Raw genomic sequence first — 20,538 nt, forward strand, 5'->3', positions numbered from 1 at the left:
GGGAAATTAACTCGTGTTTACCAATAATAATAATAATAATAAAAAGAATGCATATCATATTCAAAATATCTATTCCGATGTCATAATTGGGTCTATATTTACCTTTAAACCGAAAGTTGCCAGGTATTGTAAATTCAAAATAGGTTAAAGAAAGATGAATTCTTTGAATATGTTGCGCTTTCCTATTCGACTGACCAAAAAGGAATTCTTCATACTTTATCAAAACACTCACTCTTTTCTAGAAAAATGTATTTGACAGCTCATACAATCTGGCTTCAAACTGGCGTTACAAAACTGTCTCTGGGACCATCATTTGACAGAAATGCGTATCACCACCGGGGGTGGGGTTAATTTTAAGTATACTCATTTTCGTATCCTCTTTGGGAAACAGACCAGAGATAATCAACAACATGTCATAGTCACTAGATTTGTGAATTGCTAAGTAATAGAATAATCGGCATGGCATGAGATATAATATTTCAACCCATCCTCAGTGTTACCGGAAGTTCAGTCATCCTCAGTGTTACCGGAAGTTCAGTTTTCGAATATTGAAGAAGAGCTATAGGTCACCATCCAAAATCAACTGTTCTTCTATCTAAATCAACTGTTCTTCTATCAAAATCAACTGTTCTTCTATCTAAATCAACTGTTCTTCTATCTAAATCAACTGTTCTTCTATCTAAATCAACTGTTCTTCTATCAAAATCAACTGTTCTTCTATCTAAATCAACTGTTCTTCTATCTAAATCAACTGTTCTTCTATCTAAATCAACTGTTCTTCTATCTAAATCAACTGTTCTTCTATCTAAATCAACTGTTCTTCTATCCTATGAAAATTAAGTGTGATGCATGCAATAATTCTGATGCAACTCTCTTATTACTCTCAGTAATATTGAAATGATCAAGATTTAGAATTACAATGTATTTGCCATTATTGACGTATCCACGCCATTTTCGGTATTTTGACATAAAATGGCCATTTCTTACGTTGTGGTCTTTCGGAAAACATCGAAGGCAGTCTTGTACAAACATGTTAGGGACAAAGTATGTCAAATTGTATTTGGCAAAATCTCCTTTATGAAAATAATTATTTTTTAGTTTAATAATGGGGGCCTAAAATGGTCTTATAATAAAATAATCCTCAACAGTGTTTATATAGTTCTAGATCATAAACGTTGTAAAGAGTTTTCATTCCTAATTAATTGCAACCCCTTTAAACAGGCCCTTATCCTGTGGATTTGGAAGACTTAGATGATTCCAACATCTTAGATGACAAACGATCTCCTATTCCCATCGATCCGGAAGTTGAATGGTGGGGGCGCTCCGAGTCAGTACCTTACAACCGAGATCACCTGATGATGATTGACCGACGATCCGCTTTCAATTGGCGACGACCAGGAAGTCGACGTAGTTATATAATTCCATTTTATAGGATTGGTGATGGTGTAAACTATCTGTCTAACAACTGGGTGCGGCCGTCAAGAGTTAGACTGTCAAGCATGATTCCGTATCGTGGATTTTGATAACGATCATTTGTGAAATATCAAAATATTTTATTCAGTTATTTCTACATGTATATATATTTATAACATTTTATGTACTTTAAAATAATGTTCTTAAAGAGTTGTTGTATTATGAGGCTGAACTGTAATTGGCGGCAATTTTTCAATGCAGATTTAATGCAATTTACTTTTCTGTGTTCATTATTAAGATATTATCTTATGATTACAATATTTTAGTTTGCATACAATTTGCGTAAACTTGCCAAATGCAATCCTGTGGTGAGTCCGTTTATTTGAATTATCTTTCGGTGAGTGTTACGAAGATAACAGATTGTCAAGGATGCACGAGCAAGATACTGGAAACAAATTGGAATAGAAGATGGAGTCGGAGGCAAGAGTACGGAATCGTATGCCTGCACAAAATGTTTATGAATTATATAAAGCACGGATTGCCTATGTAAATTGTATACTGAATTAATCTTAAATCGGTTTTCTTCTTCCGTCTCTTTCGTGCTGAATATGTCCATTTATATTTTGAACCTCGTCTTCAACTGTTTGTGCATGCGCAGAACTTCGTTTCCGAGCGTTTGAGCTAAGGTCACATGCATACCGCGTTTATATCATACAAATACAGTCTTGCAAGACATCTCATCATTTCCTTTCTAAACGACTATGTTACATGGAGTGAAACTTAGTTATTTCATCTTCAATGTAATTTTCTTGATTGGGTAGAAGGGTGTAGATTTAACTTTACACTTACAAATAATTGTTGATTATAGTTCATATTGCTTTAGATTTACATTAACATTTTGTTTTAGAATATTTTCTTTCTATCTAAGTTGATCATTTATGAATGTCATAGTTCGCCATGTTAATGATAAGATCTGCACAGCGCTGAATTTATAAGTCGCCTCCAATATCCGTCTTAAGATCTGGTTTTGGAAGTATATATCATTTTCATTGTTTTGAGGGAGAGAAAAAATGCATTGTCTGTGGTGGTTTTAATAAAGATCATTGATCAATTACCGTTTATTTCCATTTTAATATACTGCTGATGTTTTATACTTAATTTTATTGAAAATAGATACATTGTATTAACAGCAAACTAACAACTCAACTTTATGATAAACGGGATGATTTCAGCTTCTCCATCGTCACCTTCCCATGTTTATGTAGCAATATTCCATTATCAACACGCAATTTCCGAGTTGCCCAATAGTTCTTTCCCTTTGTTAAACTCTTACGTACAGTGAGACGAAAATATACTTTTGTCCACATGCGGTGGGTACAAATGCTTATCGTTGCCTTCACATATTGCCTAAAAGATGATTATCAGACATCATGCAATAACCCAAACTGCTGGGGCACACAATTTTAGTAAGTTTGTGATTATTTGATAAAATAGTTCAAACAAAAATCGATTATCACTATCTTTCTTTGATTAAAGTATCACTCGTGCAGAAGAAGAAATAAAAAATACATCAATATCTAATTTAATGGCCTAATTCAAACAAATATTATTCCTCATATGTTTAATGTATACCAACAGCTGATATAAACACAATTTACGCTGTCATAACTATATTATTTACATAGATAGTCTATAATATATGTATACATCTTGTACCCCCCCCCCAAACGTTCAACAGAATACGGAATGTACCTCCGTCACAGAAGAGCTGATATATCGGAACTTGCGTACTGCATATGGTGTTTATATATCTGATTCGATACGCAAGAGCTTGTTCTGCGTATGATCAGTTTTTAAATCGAAGCAGGCTACTGACAAATAAGTTGATGGTGCAGAGGTTTCAACAGTCTCGTTTTAAAATCAGTAATTCACAAATTCTATGGTTGTTATAACAATCTAGTTTGCCAATACAACCTATCATTGGGTAATATGCTGTCTGACTTGTTTCATACCGATTGTTAGTCCGTTCTTAGCAAACTAATTTTGACTACTCACAACTCTGTTTACCTGGTCAAGATATAGGGCTCACGGTGGGTGTAACTGGTCGACAGGGGATGCTTACTTCTGGGCACCTGATCTCACCTCTGGTATACATGTATCCAGGGGTCCGTGTTTGGCCAACTCTCTATTTCGTATTGTTTGTAGGGGTTATGAGATTGATCACTGTTCGTTATCTTCACTTTTCATGATAAACACAATTCCTAATTTGTATGATGCTCGGATTTTCAAAAGAAATATTCTTTAGGTAATACAGGTATTTAGGAATGCGTCCGTCCTTACAGCTTCATCTAGCTTTATCTCAACTCGACAAGATCTTCGCTACATTGGAGGATTACGATTGGTTAATTGTTGTTTGAATCCAGATGGGAGCTCAGTTTCCAACGGAGGTGTTGAACCGGACTTTCTGTCCAAATCTGGATGTCTGGAAGTCAAGAACATAACTTTCTAATTAAACTACAAATAGCTATACAAACAGGAATACAACTCCTACGTTTGTATTTACTTAAAAGACATAAATTTCAATTTTGATAATACAATAGGGCATGAGCTGCGACGCTTTACGCTAGCATACTCCACGAGGAGCGCTCGCGCTTCATACCTTCATGTATTTTCTAAAATGAAATTTATTTTTCTTTTCATTTCTATCGAAATATTCACAGCCATTCAAATAGTCATACTATAATTATCAAGATTCATACGCATATTGAACACTTTCATGAGGGAATAGTTATCATTTCAATTGGTAAGGATATCGAAAGTCAAAATATTGGAACTGTTGATACTATGAAATGAAATTGTACCTCCGTGGTCGAGTGGTTGGAGCATCGCGCTCAAAATCACAAGGCCTCTCACCTCTGGTCGACGCGGGTTCGAACCATGCTCGCGCCGTTAAGTGAGAAAGTTTCCAGTTTACTTGCGGAAGGTCGGTGGTCTCTTCCCAGATACATTGTATCTAGGTTCTCTCTTCCACCAATAAGAACTGGGCGCCTCCTTTTAAAAGAAGTGGAAGGGCTCCCAAGTCTGATAGACACTTGTGAACCCTAATGGTACACTACATTGGGGTTAAGCTCTCCCCCAATGAACAACACCTGAAGGTTTATACTTCCGTCAATGAACAAAACCTGCTCTCCGTCTTGATTGACGGATGGGCGATAATATTGGCCAGAAATGTCCCAAAAATCCCCCAGACCCACCACAATCATCGATATAATGCTCCGCCATCACTTCATACAAAACAATCTTCCTAGATGTAGGTTATTCCCTATAAGGAATTAATGATACTTTATGTGAATGATAGTGAAACTAGTAAAAAGGATGAATAAAAAAACCAACTCGAACATTCTGGAGGTATAATTGGATGTTGCGTAGAGTGTAATGGCTGTTGTTAGGTTGTACTGGAACATTAGTGTTTGGACTGTTGCCTTTTGCAACTTGATTTCAACTTCTCCATCGTCAACTTCCCATAATTATGTAGCAATATTCCATTATCACCTGCATTTGGTGTTTACATATCTCAACTGATTGATACGCAAGAACTTGTTCTGCGTATGGTCAGTTTTGAAATCGAAGCAATCTACTGACACACAAGTTGATGGTGCAGGGGTTTCAACAGCTTTGTTTAAAATAAGCATTTCGCAAATTCTATGGTCGTTATAAAGATCTAGTTTGCCAATACAACCTATCATTGGGTCAAATGCTGTCTGACGTGTTTCATGCCGATTGTTAGTCTGTTCTTGGCACACGGATTTTGACAACGGATATTCCGTTTACCTGATCAAGATATAGGGCTCACGGCGGGTGTGACCGGTCGACAGGGGATGCTTACTCCTCCTAGGCACCTGATCCCACCTCTGGTATATCCAGGGGTCCGTGTTTACCCAACTCTCTTTTTTGTATTGCTTATAGGGGTTATGAGATTGATTACTGTTCATTATCTTCGCCTTTCATCTTTGCAAACGATAACATAAATATATTTCTAAATTGTTATGATTGTTATACATCAAATTAATCCATTTCGCACACCTTGTTAAACAGGAGGCAAAATGATTTGCTGTATGTTTTGAAAAAGCAAAATTATAACTTTTTACGGATGATTTAAGCAACATATACACCATTTCTAGTACCCATTTAAGTTTGATAGGTTTAAACAATAAAACAGGCAACGTAACGTAATATGGAAATAAACATATTGAAACGTACAATTTTCTTATCAAAAGAAGTTTTATTACAGTTCTTCAAACAAATTCTGGACCTTTTCTAGATCCCTTTCTGAGAATTTAAACATATTATGTGTCTTACTTGACTGGTTCGTTAAGTTGATGAGAAAATGAATAAATCATCCCCATAAAACAACTGAAATATTGTTGAATAATGGTATCCAGTCGGTGTTAAATTCGCTCATAAGTTCCCGAATTTTCCAAATCCAACTCCGTTAATAGTTCAATATCTATGGGCGGTGGAAAGGGTAAAAAGACGTTAATACAAAACGACCAACTACAGTGTGATTTCCAAAAACATACTGAAACACATAACAGACTAGCTTAAAACATACTCAATTGCAAAATCAACAGCTTCCGTTATAAAGCGAACGATCACCGATGTAAAACCAATGCTCATTAGCAGAATTAACACTAGATGGCGTGCAAAGAAAAATAGACATTATAGGAATAAATGTTGCATGAGTCTTAATACAAGTCATCCTTAAATGTATACGTAGGAATCAGGACAACTCGCCACCAAGGAAACCCGGCATTCATTAAAAACTCGCCTCTTAAAATGGTTGTTTCAAATACTAAAGGTCATTATTCCGCGACATACCTTCATACGTAATTTGATCTTAATTATGAGAAATTTGATACACATCTCACTTAAAAATTTAAATTTTCATTTTGAAAAAGTTGCAGAAAATTTGAAATGGCTACGGCAGGTATGATCCACTATATTACAAAGTGTTTTAATTGGTAAAGAGGAAGATGTTTACTCGGCGATGGCCATAGCTGAGAGTTCAGGTTATGACATGCCGCGATTTTAAAAGCTTATGAATTAGTACCCGAAGCGTACAGACAAAAATTCAGCTTCTGATTTTTCTAAGCAATGCAAGCTTACTGTAGTTGCTAGTGATGTAGGAATGAGTGCTGCTTAGATAGTGTTGTTTCATATTTTCCCAAGAAACTTTAAAAATGTCAACAGAATTATTAAACCATTGAAAAGAGTGTCTTGCTTTGTTGTTAGCTTTACAACATTGTGATGTTTATTTGAATGTTACTCTACATCCAATTCTTAATTTTACAGATCACAACCCTCTAACCTTTTTGCATGCAAGGTGAAGATAACGAACAGTGATCAATCTCATAACTGCTATAAGCAATACAAATAGATAGTTGGGCAAACACGGACCCCTGGACACACCAGAGGTGGGATCAGGTGCCTAGGAGGAGTAAGCATCTCCTGTTGATCGGCCACACCATAAAATGTCAAACAAGAATTAAAGATGGAGTTTATCAATGCAAGAGTATGATATTGATATCAAACATATGAAAGGCAAAGACAATGCTATCGCAGATGTCTTATCAAGAGTGTCTTTGATATGTTGTTGTGGTTTTGATTGATTTACATTGTATATTTGAGTTTTCATTGTCAATCAAACTTTTTTAAGGGGGGGGGGGTGTATTTACTATTTGCACTAAGGAGACTTAGATTGTTCCAGAGTCTCATGTTTATTTCCTTGAATTCAAAATTGACACCTGTGACCTAGATTGTTCTAGCGCCCCAAGCTATTTTTAGTAGAAAGGTTATGTAATGGTTGCATCATCTTTCAAGATTGTACTAGAAAATTCATTCCTATTATATATACCCTGAAACTCTTATGGTTGATTGATTGATTGATGTTTTCCGCCACATTCAACAATTTTTCAGTTATCTCGTGGCGCCCAGTTTTTATTGATGGAGTGAGAAGCCAGATACAATGTACCTGGGAAGAGACCACCGACCTTCCGAAAGTAAACTGGGAAACTTTCTCACTTACCGGCGCGAGCGGGATTCGAAACTGCGCCAACAGAGGTGAGAGCCAGTGTGATTTTGAGCGCGATGCTCTAACCACTTGGCCACGGAGACCCCTTGAAACTCTTCAGATAAAAAAAAGTTGGTTAGATACTTTCATATGCTTTTGGATTTAATTATGCCGGGAACTATGATTTTGGACTTACTATTTTTGTTACTGTAAGTTAGTATTTTGCTATCGTTACAATTTTTCTAACAAATACTAATTGTAAATAAATCTTTATTAATTGTTTAAATGTCTTTTGTTAGTGAATTCTGCTGCGCTATATTAAGGGTTTGTTCTGACATTTTCATGCTTTTTGGGGACGATGTCGCGTAAATATCCAGGAACATTTCCAATGTTGATTTTGAACGTCGTAGTCATTTTTGCAACATAATGCCTTGTTTTCAAAAGTTTCCCAGCCAGTTTCGAAGTACAGTGATTCTTAGGAGAACCAGTAACAACTCTAGCTGCAGATAGTTGTACTTTTTTTTGTATAGAGCACCCATCCCAAACAATAGAAGCGTATTCAAGTGTAGGTCTATTAAATGAAATGTACAATTTAGAAAGATCTACCCTAACTATTTGAAACTTTAATATTTTCAAAAGGCCAGTTTTGTGTAAGAACTGCTCACTATCAAATATACTCAGACCATCTGAGGTTTTGTGACAGTAACACGCCTAAATGGCGATGGACTGGAACGTACTCGATTGTCTTTAAAAATAATTTGGGTGTAACAGAAATGTCTTTCTTTGTAAAAAAAAAAAAAAAAAAAAAAAAAAAAAAAAAAAAAAAAAAAAACCACTTTTGTTTTAGATGGATTCAATTTCAGAAGCCACTTAATTGACCATAATTCCAAGATATGATTGTTCGTTAGGCAACGGAGTTGATTTTGCAATTGTGTCTGTTGATTTTGTTTTTTGCTAGTCTGTAATGTACATCAGTATGTTAATGAACATCAGTAGTTGCTCATTTAAGAAATAGTGATCGCATGTTGCAGAATAACTTCCAAGGTCGAGAAATGTTGCTTTGAAATATAAAAGCCGAGGCTTTTAAATTGCAAACAACATTTGGAGATTGTATCTGTATCTTGCTGAACGTCTCTCTTCGAGACAAAAGATGTTATCCTGCAGCATACATGAAAACAAGAACTTAATTTCTATTCTACCACGGACATAAATATACATCTGATCGTTTTCCTACATATAGCTACGAATTAGGTCACTGTGAAGACATGGCAGTTTCCGAAATGGCCTACATTATGTTTTTTGCTGACAAAAAAGGTGAGATGGTAGGCGTATTCTAAATGAAAGGTGAAGATAATGAATAGTGATAAATCTCATAACTCCTATAAGTAATGCAAAATAGAGAGTTGGGCAAACGCGGAACCCTGAAAATACCAGAGGTGAGGCCAGGTGCCTAGGAGGAGTAAGCATCCCATGTCGACCGGTCACACCCGCCATGCACCCTATATCTTGATAAGGCAAACGGGAGTTATCCGTAGTCAAAATCAGTGGGTCAAGAACGGCCTAACAGTCGGTATGAAACAAGTCAGACAGCATTTAACCGAATGATAGTTGTATTGACAAAGTATATTGTTATAACGCGACTATAGAATTTGCAAAATGCTGACTTTAAACGAGACTGTTGAAATACCTGCACCATCAACATGTTTGTCAGTGAACAAGCTCTTGGGTGTAGAATCAGTTGAGAGATATAAACACCATATGCAGGTGATAATGGAATATTGCAACATAAATATGGGAAGTTGACGGTGGAGAAGCTGAAATCATCCCGTTTATCATAGAGTTGAGTTGTTATCTATCTTAAAAATATTTCAAGTATTTAGTTTGGTATTAACGGATTATATCAATTTGGTCTTAATGGATTGTCAATTGCTTTGAATACAGTTGTTTGTGCATCGCCATGTTTAGATGTGTATCGCAGACGGTTGGTTTATACTGAATGACAATTGTTTTTCAATCATTTATGGATTTCCTTTACGACATATATTGATCGATTTTTATGATTGTAAAATTGAATTATCGATCATCGACTTTATTGTTGCATTAGCAAAACTCGGAAGTGCAAGCGAAATATGTATCAATTTTCTCATAATCAGTTAATGCGTATGAAGGTATATTGTAGAATAATGACCACGGCATTCCTTTGATCTTTGCAATAACCGTGGTAGAATTTACATTAACGTCTTTTATTTTTACCCTTTCCGTCACCCATCAATAACCCCATATTAATTACGTAGAGGTATTACATGAAAGCAAAAGAAAGGATTTCGGTCTTTGTCGTTCCTTATAGATGTGTGTCTACTGGGACAGCTCAACGCATTGACAGGGTTTCATGTGTCAAACGATCATACAAAGAGCATAGGAACTCCTGGGCATTCAATGAATGCTAGTATTCGCTATATAGAGAATGAAAATAAAAGCTTATGTAGTTAGAGAATGAAAATAAAACTTAAGTATGCATTTGTTTTTGTTTTACGTCCCATTTGAGAATTTTTCACTCGTACAGTCATTACCAGGTTTAAGGCCAAGTACCAAAATGACCTATACATGGCGCTCAATACCATAGGAGTGAGGTTTCTTTATCGTTTTATCGTCTGTCGTCACACGTGCTTATGGTCATAACTGAAAGACCTGTAACTTTCACTTGCTCGGCGTAAACAATCACTACTTCTGTGAAACGTCCGAAGTTTAACGCGGTGCTGCGATCGAAATTCAAACTCGAGACCTCTCGGTTGTAAAGTGAGCGCAAAACTTCTACGTTACCGTGATCGGTAATTGTAAAACAGTCCTTAGAAATGAAGGTGTTTTATAAAACAGTTGCAGAGTGTATTCATAGACAATAGGGTTTGAGCAACAGATCCATTCTCGGGTAAAAAAAAAAACCCTCTTGTTGCCCGAGATACCAGTCAATAACTGTAAAGTATCCCCCTGAATATTACCACGGCACACATATTTTAGCGCCAAAATGCGATGTGTTGCACTTTGATTGGTTGTATATATATATATATATATATATATATATATATATATATATATATACGTCGCTGGTTCGACCCCGGGCTGGGGCGAAAATTTTCAGTACCTAGTTGTGATTATTTAGTGCTTTATATATATATATATATATATATATATATATATATATATATATATATATATATACATGTATATAAAAGAATGTCTGTTTTCGACAAATGACTAAATAAAAATAAAAATTAGCTGACATGCGCAGTTGAGGGGCAAAATTATGAACTCCAAACCCGATCCAATTAAGTGAAAGAGAACACCCAAGTACTTTGAGAAAAACCAGCACAAAATGACCAGGCTTATCCAGATTTGATAGCCCCTTTTAATCAGATTCTAGACGAGTTCCCAGTCATCTGCGCAAAGTATGAAATGTTGGAAAAGTGTCGTGTTACTCAGATCATTTACATAGCAGTCTTATTGTTAATATCATAATTAAAGTTAATTCTAAAAGAGATCAGTAAAATAAACTCTTATCCACTGGTTTTGTGGGGGTTACCTTTTTTAACAAACCCAAGGTAAGAACTATTTCCCTATGATTTCCCGAGATTCTGTGGAGGGAAGATAAAAAAGCTATTCCCAACATAGCCAGAGGACTGTAAATTATACTCCGGTCAATAGTGAATAATTGTATATTTAACCTTGACGAATGACCTTTATACACCTTTTCAGTCAATTACATGTAGCTGTGACCTATCATTTCCCGCAGCAGTAAAGACTTTATTTTTCGTACTTTAAAAGTTAAGTCCAAATTAAAATTAAGATTTGTAGTCTTATGAATATGATAAAAAGGAAACTCGTTCATCGAACATACGTGATAAGAACATCGTACTAACATATGTCTTCAACGAGGATATCAAGTAAATACTTCTGAAGTCGATAGTACATGCATTTCCTTTCTATCTTTCTCTGCAAGACAAAGAGAATACAATTCCCAGCGATTCTCTCTGGATCCGCCAATGTAACAGATAAATATTATAATACTGTTTTACTATGGTATCACTGTAGTATAAGAAGGGTATGTAATATGTAGTAAGATATACTGTAGTATACCTATGATGCTATGGTGAGATATTTTGGAATTGTTATTCCTTTCATATACTAGTATATCCTTGAAAATCATAAGGAACCAATGACTCATATATAATATGCGTGTTGTCTAATCTTTTTATGCTTAAAAAATAATAAGATATTTTCTTAATTAGATAAAAATAAGGAACATATATATATATATACACGATGTACGGTAGCGTCCCTGCTACTGCATTTGAAAGTGAATGTAAACTACACACAATAATTAATCCGCTAAGAGAAAAGACTCACTAAAGCAAAAGGGATTCAGATCTTTAAAAAAAAATTTCGTCATGAAAGTTTGATAAAATAAATTGATTATGAAATGCGTCTTTTTTTGCAATTAACAAATTTTGGAATTTCTCTGCCAGTGACCTTCACCTTTCTCCAGAAATCTACACGTATCATTCCTGCGTGTTGAAATCGGAAAAGAGGAGGGGTTTAAATCTTAGCCACAAGACCACAGAGGCTTAAATATTACTCACAAGACCACGGGGGCTTAACTCTTACCCACAAGATCACGGGGGCTTAACTCTTACCCAGAAGACCACTGGGGCTTAACTCTTACCCAGAAGACCACGGGGGCTTAACTCTTACCCACAAGACCACGGGGGTTTAACTCTTACCCATAAGACCACGGGGGCTGGCTTAACTCTTACCCACAATACCACGGGGGTTGGCTTAACTCTTACCCACAATACCACAGGGGCTGGCTTAACTCTTACCCACAAGACCACAGGGGCTGGCTTAACTCTTACCCACAAGACCACAGGGGCTGGCTTAACTCTTACCCACAAGACCACGGGGGCTTAACTCTTACCCACAAGACAAAAGGGGCTTAACTCTTACCCACAAGACCACGGGGTCTTAACTCTTACCCACAAGACCACGGGGGCTGACTTAACTCTTACCCACAAGACCACAGGGGCTGGCTTAACTCTTACCCACAAGACCACGGCGGCTTAACTCTTACCCACAAGACCACGGGGGCTTAACTCTTACCCACAAGACCACGGGGGCTTGCTCCAGTTAAAAAATTGTAAACAATACAAAGCACTTTGTGTGCACTTATTTTAGCGTATTTAAAATTTGGCGCAGTCGGAGCTGATCCACTATTTTGCGTAATCTTGATTTAGCGATTGTTCTGTGTATGATAATGGATGAGGAGAGAATTCTAAATTTAAAGCTACAATAAATCAGAGTTCACCGCCGAATCCGCTACAATTTTAATCCCACTGTAATTGGTACACGCACAGTAATCTCCCTTGGACATTCCTTTGTAATTATTTAGTATCTTGATAATTCATTATATGATCCATCTTTGCCCTTCCATGTCCTTATAAAAACTAAATTAATGTAATTAAATTCTCTTCACAACTGATTAAAAAAAAGCATCCATATACATGCATTCCAGTTTTGTTTATTTGCTCCCAAATGTTCTTTTCACATCCTTTATAGTTAAAATGGTTCTTTTTTCTTCGCATTATTATGCAAACAAAACTAGTTCCAATGGTAACGGGGACCGTTACGCATGTTCTCCAAACGCCCTCCATTTAAAAAGTGGTGTCATTGAACTTCTGCACAACCAATCATATCATTTTCTAAGTTTTTGTAGTATGTACCTATGATGTCAATATCATATTATTTTTTCATAAGAGATTTACCGGTTATCGAAATATTAACCAATCCAAATCGAACGCATGTGCTTGCGCGTGTGTGTACGTGATTTTTATGCTACTAAGTAAACGGTCCAAGAAATTATCTGCCACATAAATTTCAAAACATTTCATTGAAATATCAAAATATTATTGATCAATACCCGATTAAAGAAATAAAAAATTGCCATACACGAGCATTCTCGCCCATGCAAATTTGATTTAGCATCTATGGTTCTCACCATTCATGTTGTAAATCTACAGCAAAAATATCATTCCAATTTAGCCTTTAATTAGGAAGGTATGGCCATTTTAACACCAAAAAAAAAAAAACACCTCCAAAAACTAAAAGAAAGCAATGCACGTGCATACACACGCACGTGAGTATGACTCCGCACTTTTGTTAATGTCATGCAGCAGGTCTACAGTATGAATGTCACAATGTTTGCATCAAATATAAAAAAGTTACGGCGATTCTAAAATCGTCCAATAAGAATTCAGCACACATGCATGCACGTGCTGAGCAGTAATATTGACCACCGCAATTTGTAAGGAGTACCAAGACACATCTGAAACCTCAACATCGGAAGAATTTGATTTAAAACAAAAACATTATGGCTCTTGAAAAATTAAACTTTTAAAATACGGTGCACACACAATGCCGTAGAAATTAGGAATTTTTATTACACCATTCAATAGATATACATATTATCTACCTATGCTATTAATATCGACTCATTCAACAGTTACAGACATTGAAGCACGCGTGCAAAGTGACCTTGATCTTTTACAATTAACCTTGAATACTCATAAGAAGCTATAAATCTATGCACTGTGGCATTGCGAAAAGTTTTATAAAAATGAAATTAAGAAATGAAGTTTTTTTTTCAAGATCTTGCACACAAGGACTTTCAGAATTGCTCTTCCTTTTTCCAAATGAAAAATTGATAAAATACAATAGTTGTGATAAACCAACTTACGAAATACTTTACAAGCAGTATATGACATGATATATATGCTGAAACAGTGATATTTGGCAAAACTTATTCCTATTCATATAGCCTTACAAATCCTTTCCCCGATTTGATGCTTTTATCTATAAGCGTGCGGGGTGAATCCTTTTCTATAGCCTCGCAAAAGACGTTTAAAAGGCCTGAAAGGTCACCTTTCAGACATTCCCAATAAAGTTCTGCATTTATGTGTATTCGTTAAGAAACCATAAGTTTGTAATATCTCCTTACGTCGACCATCAGTACGGCATGAAATCGAGAAATCTGTAACGAATATCCATATGTACATATAAGTGATTCTAAGTGTAAATCCGTGATACTTAGACATACATGTATAGACATGAATAACGATTATTAAACGTGAATCAGTGATACCTAGACATACATGTATAGACATGAATAACGATTATTAAATGTGAATCAGTGATACCTAGACATACATGTATAGACATGAATAACGATTATTAAATGTGAATCAGTGATACCTAGACATACATGTATAGACATGAATAACGATTATTAAATGTGAATCAGTGATACCTAGACATACATGTATAGACATGAATAACAATTATTAAACGTGAATCAGTGATACCCAGACATACATGTATAGACATGAATAACGATTATTAAACGTGAATCAGTGATACCTAGACATACATGTATAGACATGAATAACGATTATTAAACGTGAATCAGTGATACCTAGACATACATGTATAGACATGAATAACGATTATTAAACGTGAATCAGTGATACCTAGACATACATGTATAAACATGAAATTCAATAACGATTATTAAACGTGAATCAGTGATACCTAGACATACATGTATAGACATGAATAACGATTATTAAATGTGAATCAGTGATACTTAGATGAATTGAATTTTTGAATTAGATACATTTTATTAACAAAACGTCAAAATGAGTGTGTCCAAGTTCAAATTTGACAGTCTTCTCAACAAATTGATGTTACAGGGATTTCAACAGTCACGTTTGAAGTCAACATTTCACAAATTCTATGGTCGTTATAACGATCTAGTTTGCCAATACAATCTGTCAGTGGGTCGCATGTTGTCTGACGTGCTTCATGCCAACCGTTACAGATTAATTTTAACTACGGATTACTCCGTTTACCTGATCAGTGCTCACGGCGGGTGTGACCGATCGACAACGGATGCTTACTACTAGGCTCCTGATCCCACCTCTGGTATATCCAGGGGTCCGTGTTTGTCTAACTCTTGATTTTGTATTCCTTATTGGAATTATGAGATTGATCGCTGCTCGTTATTTTCACCTCCTATTACAACGTTTTTAGAAATTCCCATGCAATATATAATAGCAGTCTTCTGCAGTTACAGAGACACATAATAATGTAATTTGTGTATAACAAATACAAATTCATAATGGTTTCTTTTACAGTTCTTTAAGAAAATGGTTAAAGTTTGTACCTGATTGACCTTTTTTTTTTTTTTTACAACTAGAGTGCAAGACGTAGACGAAACTTATTAGAGACGCGAGTTTTTATTGGACGACCAAAAATGATAACCAATCCTATCAGTTTGAGATTTCCCAATATTTACGCTGAAGTTGGAAACTGGTGTACTATCTTTTTTCAGAACTAGAGTGTAAGACGTAGTCAAAAGAGACGCGAGTTTTTATTGGACGACCAAAAATAATAGCCAAGGAATTATGAATATGAACTCCAGTGTTCCATCATTGGTTTGCAGTTTCAGATTAATTGGTTGCCGAAGAATTTTAAAACCTAATTGTAACGTGTACTAATAGTTCCCAAAGTTCAGATTAAAATCGCTGCTTTGTTTGAAGTAATCAAGATGATTCCTAAGGACGCAGAATATCCCAAGTATAATCCACCGGCATCAACGACAATCCTCCCTGCGGCATTAATTACACCAATCAATTAAGAGGATGACAGGAAAATAGATGATTATATGGCAAACTCTTTTCCTAGTTGTACTGATTGCTCTCACTACGAAAAACTATAACAGCAAATTAAAACAAATACGAGATTAGATATGTTAGTATGACACGAATGCCCAAGCTGACATTCAACTTTGATTATTTTTTAGCTACGAAAATGAGCTCAGTGGGTTTTCGTACTATTGCCATTAGTGATATTATATTGGACATTTTCAGATATCAAGTAAAACTGATATAAAATGTAGTTGGATAAAACATCCAAAGTTGTCACTATCAAAATCACAACAACTAGGAGGCGATTGTTTCCAGCCAGACAGTCAGGTTTTAAATAACCGATTTCAGACAGCCAGGTTTTAGATAACCGATTCCAGACAGTCAGGTTTTAAATAACCGATTCCAGACAGTCAGGTTTTAGATAACCGATTCCAGACAGTCAGGTTTTAAATAACCGATTTCAGACAGTCAGGTTTTAAATAACCGATTCCAGACAGTCAGGTTTTAGATAGCCAGGTTTTAAATAACCGATTTCAGACAGTCAGGTTTTAGATAACCGATTCCAGACAGTCAGGTTTTAAATAACCGATTTCAGACAGTCAGGTTTTAAATAACCGATTCCAGACAGTCAGGTTTTAAATAACCGATTCCAGACAGCCAGGTTTTAAATAACCGATTCCAGACAGTCAGGTTTTAGACAGCCAGGTTTTAAATAACCGATTTCAGACAGCCAGGTTTTAGATAGCCATGTTTAAATAACCGATTTCAGACAGCCAGGTTTTAGATAGCCATGTTTAAATAACTGATTTCAGACAGCCAGGTTTTAAATAACCGATTTCAGACAGTCAGGTTTTAAATAACCGATTCCAGACAGTCAGGTTTTAAATAACCGATTTCAGACAGTCAGGTTTTAAATAACCGATTTCAGACAGCCAGGTTTTAAATAACCGATTCCAGACAGCGAGGTTTTAGATAGCCAGGTTTTAAATAACCGATTTCAGACAGCCAGGTTTTAAATAACCGATTCCAGACAGCCAGGTTTTAAATAACCGATTCCAGACAGTCAGGTTTTAGATAGCCAGGTTTTAAATAACCGATTCCAGACAGTCAGGTTTTAGACAGCCAGGTTTTAAATAACCGATTTCAGACAGCCAGGTTTTAAATAACCGATTCCAGACAGCCAGGTTTTAAATAACCGATTCCAGACAGTCAGGTTTTAGATAGCCAGGTTTTAAATAACCGATTTCAGACAGCCAGGTTTTAAATAACCGATTCCAGACAGCCAGGTTTTCAGACAGCCATGTTTAAATAACCGATTTCAGACAGCCATGATTTATATAACCGATTTCAGACAGCCAGGTTTTAGATAACCAATTTCAGACAGCCAGGTTTTAGATAACCAATTTCAGACAGCCAGGTTTTAGATAACCGATTTCAGACAGCCAGGTTTTAGATAACCGATTTCAGACAGCCATGATTTAGATAACCGATTTCAGACAGTCAGGTTTTAGATTACCGATTTTAGACAACCAGGTTTTAGGTAACCGATTTCATTTCAATGTCAAATTTGAACAATAAAGGAATATGTTTTATGAAACAAGTTAAAGTCTAGAAATATATGCTTGATCACTGTGATTCCTACATAAATACAATACAGAGCCTTGAAATGCGAGATTACTATTTAAGGCGGATTATATGCATATAATCAACCGCGCCAGTTGTTCTTCTACTATGACGGTTTTCCTATTATATATGTTTTGTTTTGTTTTAAGCGATTTACTTTTGTTGCGTTGTTGGAATTTCGCCATTGTTTTTATTGTTATTTTATAACTCATACTCATCACATTTCTCCCAAGAATACAAAATCAGATTAAGCATTATTAACGGTGAAAGAAAGCAGGAATTACACATATAAAGGAAACCAAGTAGTACACATTGTACAAAGTGAATTTTCAAAGAAAAAAGTTTCTTATTTTATTTTTAGTGATATAAGGACCCTATCACTGAAGATCTTCCCGTCGTCCTGGTCCAAGATTAATTATTAAGTGAATATTTCTAAATGCTGAATACAAGGAATCCCTTTTAAGGTGCATTGTACATATAAATCTGATTTCGTTATACGACTTCAAGCACAGTATTACAACATTGTATATATGTATATGAAACAAAGAGATTTAAGAAGTGTTCTACACATTGCCTGCAATTTCTGATTTCTGAAAGAAGCTTGTAGTGTCACCTGAGAGGGTTATTCAAACTGTTTGGTTAATTATAAGGCAGAGAGAAAATTTCTTGTGCATGGTTGGGGCTATAGTTCGCAAGCTGCGTTTCACAGCTAGCTTCTTTTGTACAAGAAGCAATCGTTAAAAGCGGGTATAAGTTTTAACTATATAGTTTACACAGATAAATTTCATTTGGTGTCCCATTTCAGGAGGTTGGAAACACTGTCAAAAATCACATGAATTGCTATGGTTGGATATCTTCCTAGCGTAATTTTCTTCATTGCATGTAATATTTTTCAGTGAATTGTGTTTTATTCATCAGATGAAGAATAAAAAATTTGAATATGTCTTAAAAACCTTAACAGGAATTGAATGTAGAACAAAAGATATATAACCCCAGCACTCAAGACACGAAAAAATGGCAACATTATGTAATTCTTTTCCTTTGTCCTGAAGAAGGGACGGGTCGTCCCGAAAAATTTGACAATCTGGTTGTTCGTGTCGTTATTCACTTTAGTGCTTATATATATATATATATATATATATATATATATATATACATATGTAAAACGTTGCTATTCGAAAATCTTGTGATGTATGTTCAATATTTTGTGATGTATGTTCAATATCTTGTGATGTATATTCGATAATCTTGTGATGTATGTTCAATATCTTGTGATGTATATTCAATAATCTTATGATGTATATTCAATATCTTGTGATGTATGTTCAATATCTTGTGATGTATGTTTTATAATCTTGTGATGTATGTACAATAATTGCATTATGGGTAATATGATGCAACAGCGTGCTATAAAGTAATGACGATTTTCATTGGTTGGAAATAACACAAGTATCCGGTGATGCAAAATATGATACACTAGTATGTTAAATATAACACTGTATGACGTCTTAGGACCTGTCCTAGATACAGGCACCTGAACTATGGACACTGCTACCCCCCCCCCCCTCCCCTTTGATATTCTTTGCGACGATAATTTCTCCGAAACGTGTCGATTCCCTGCCTATCTCAACCCCCTTTCGGTTTATGTAATCGTTTCACGCTTTTTGTAAGCTATTACCGGTATACACATTTCAGAGAAATCATCCCAGCGAGAGAAAAAAAATAAAGAAATTATAAAAAGGGGGGGGGGGTAGTATCCATACTTCAGGTGCCTGTGGTCCAAGACTCGGGGGGGGGGGGGGGTAAATTCGAAATTTTGGTTCATTCGTTTCTGTTTTCCTATATATGCATAAATTTAGCTTATGTTAAAGTTTCGTATGTCTCTGCTTCATTTTATATAGTATCAGAATAATTAAAGAAGCCCTTTAAATCACTATGGTATGTTTGGTCCCACCCTAGTCAGGGCCGTAACTGCCGATGAGGCAGACGAGGCAACTGCCTCGTCTGATTTTTTGGCAAAAAAGAAAATAAAATTATATAAATGTTATATTATAGGATATATGTTTAAAATGAAGACAAGCACCTTTGTCTTTGACACCATATTACGATTCTTTACATAGTACAAATGAAACACAAACATGATAAATTGGGATTTAAAAAGTGTCATTTTCAGTCGTAAAGTCAATCGGCGGCCCCCAATCCCCTGCCTCCCCTGATTTAGAACCCTACTTACGGCCCTGCTAGTAGCCCTACTCTAGGATCATGAAATTTACAATTTTGGCAAAGGGTTTCCTGCTTCATTCAGTTTCCATTTCATATCATTAACATTAAAGAGGACGTACGTTATTCTTGTATCACCGGATACTTTCGTTATTTCCAACCAATGCAAATTGTCCTTACTGTAACAAAACGCTGTTGTGTCATATTACCCACAATGCAATTATTGCACATACATCACAAGATTATCGAACATACATCACAAGATATTGAACATACATCACGAGATATTGAACATACTTCACAAGATTATTGAATATAGCAACGTTTTACACGCCATATATATATATATATATATATATATATATAAGCACTAAGTTCCAACAATAATAATAATAATAATGATTGGTTTTATATAGCGCCTTATCCAGCGTATGCTGCTCAAAGTGCTTTACATTAATC

At 35.6% G+C, this 20,538-nt stretch overlaps 1 long non-coding RNA gene across 2 annotated transcripts in view; it reads right to left on the bottom strand.

The window, feature by feature from the left end:
- Positions 1 to 2,979: 2,979 nt before the first annotated feature.
- The window catches only part of LOC130051998 (uncharacterized), an 89,453-nt gene continuing 71,894 nt past the window's right edge, over positions 2,980 to 20,538 (bottom strand). For both annotated transcript variants that reach the window (XR_008800302.1, XR_008800301.1), the window contains one exon: positions 2,980 to 3,895. This is a non-coding gene — a long non-coding RNA (uncharacterized LOC130051998). The remainder of the gene's footprint in view (positions 3,896 to 20,538) is intronic.

Source organism: Ostrea edulis, chromosome 2 (genome assembly GCF_947568905.1).
Source record: "Ostrea edulis chromosome 2, xbOstEdul1.1, whole genome shotgun sequence".
NCBI lineage: Eukaryota > Metazoa > Mollusca > Bivalvia > Ostreida > Ostreidae > Ostrea > Ostrea edulis.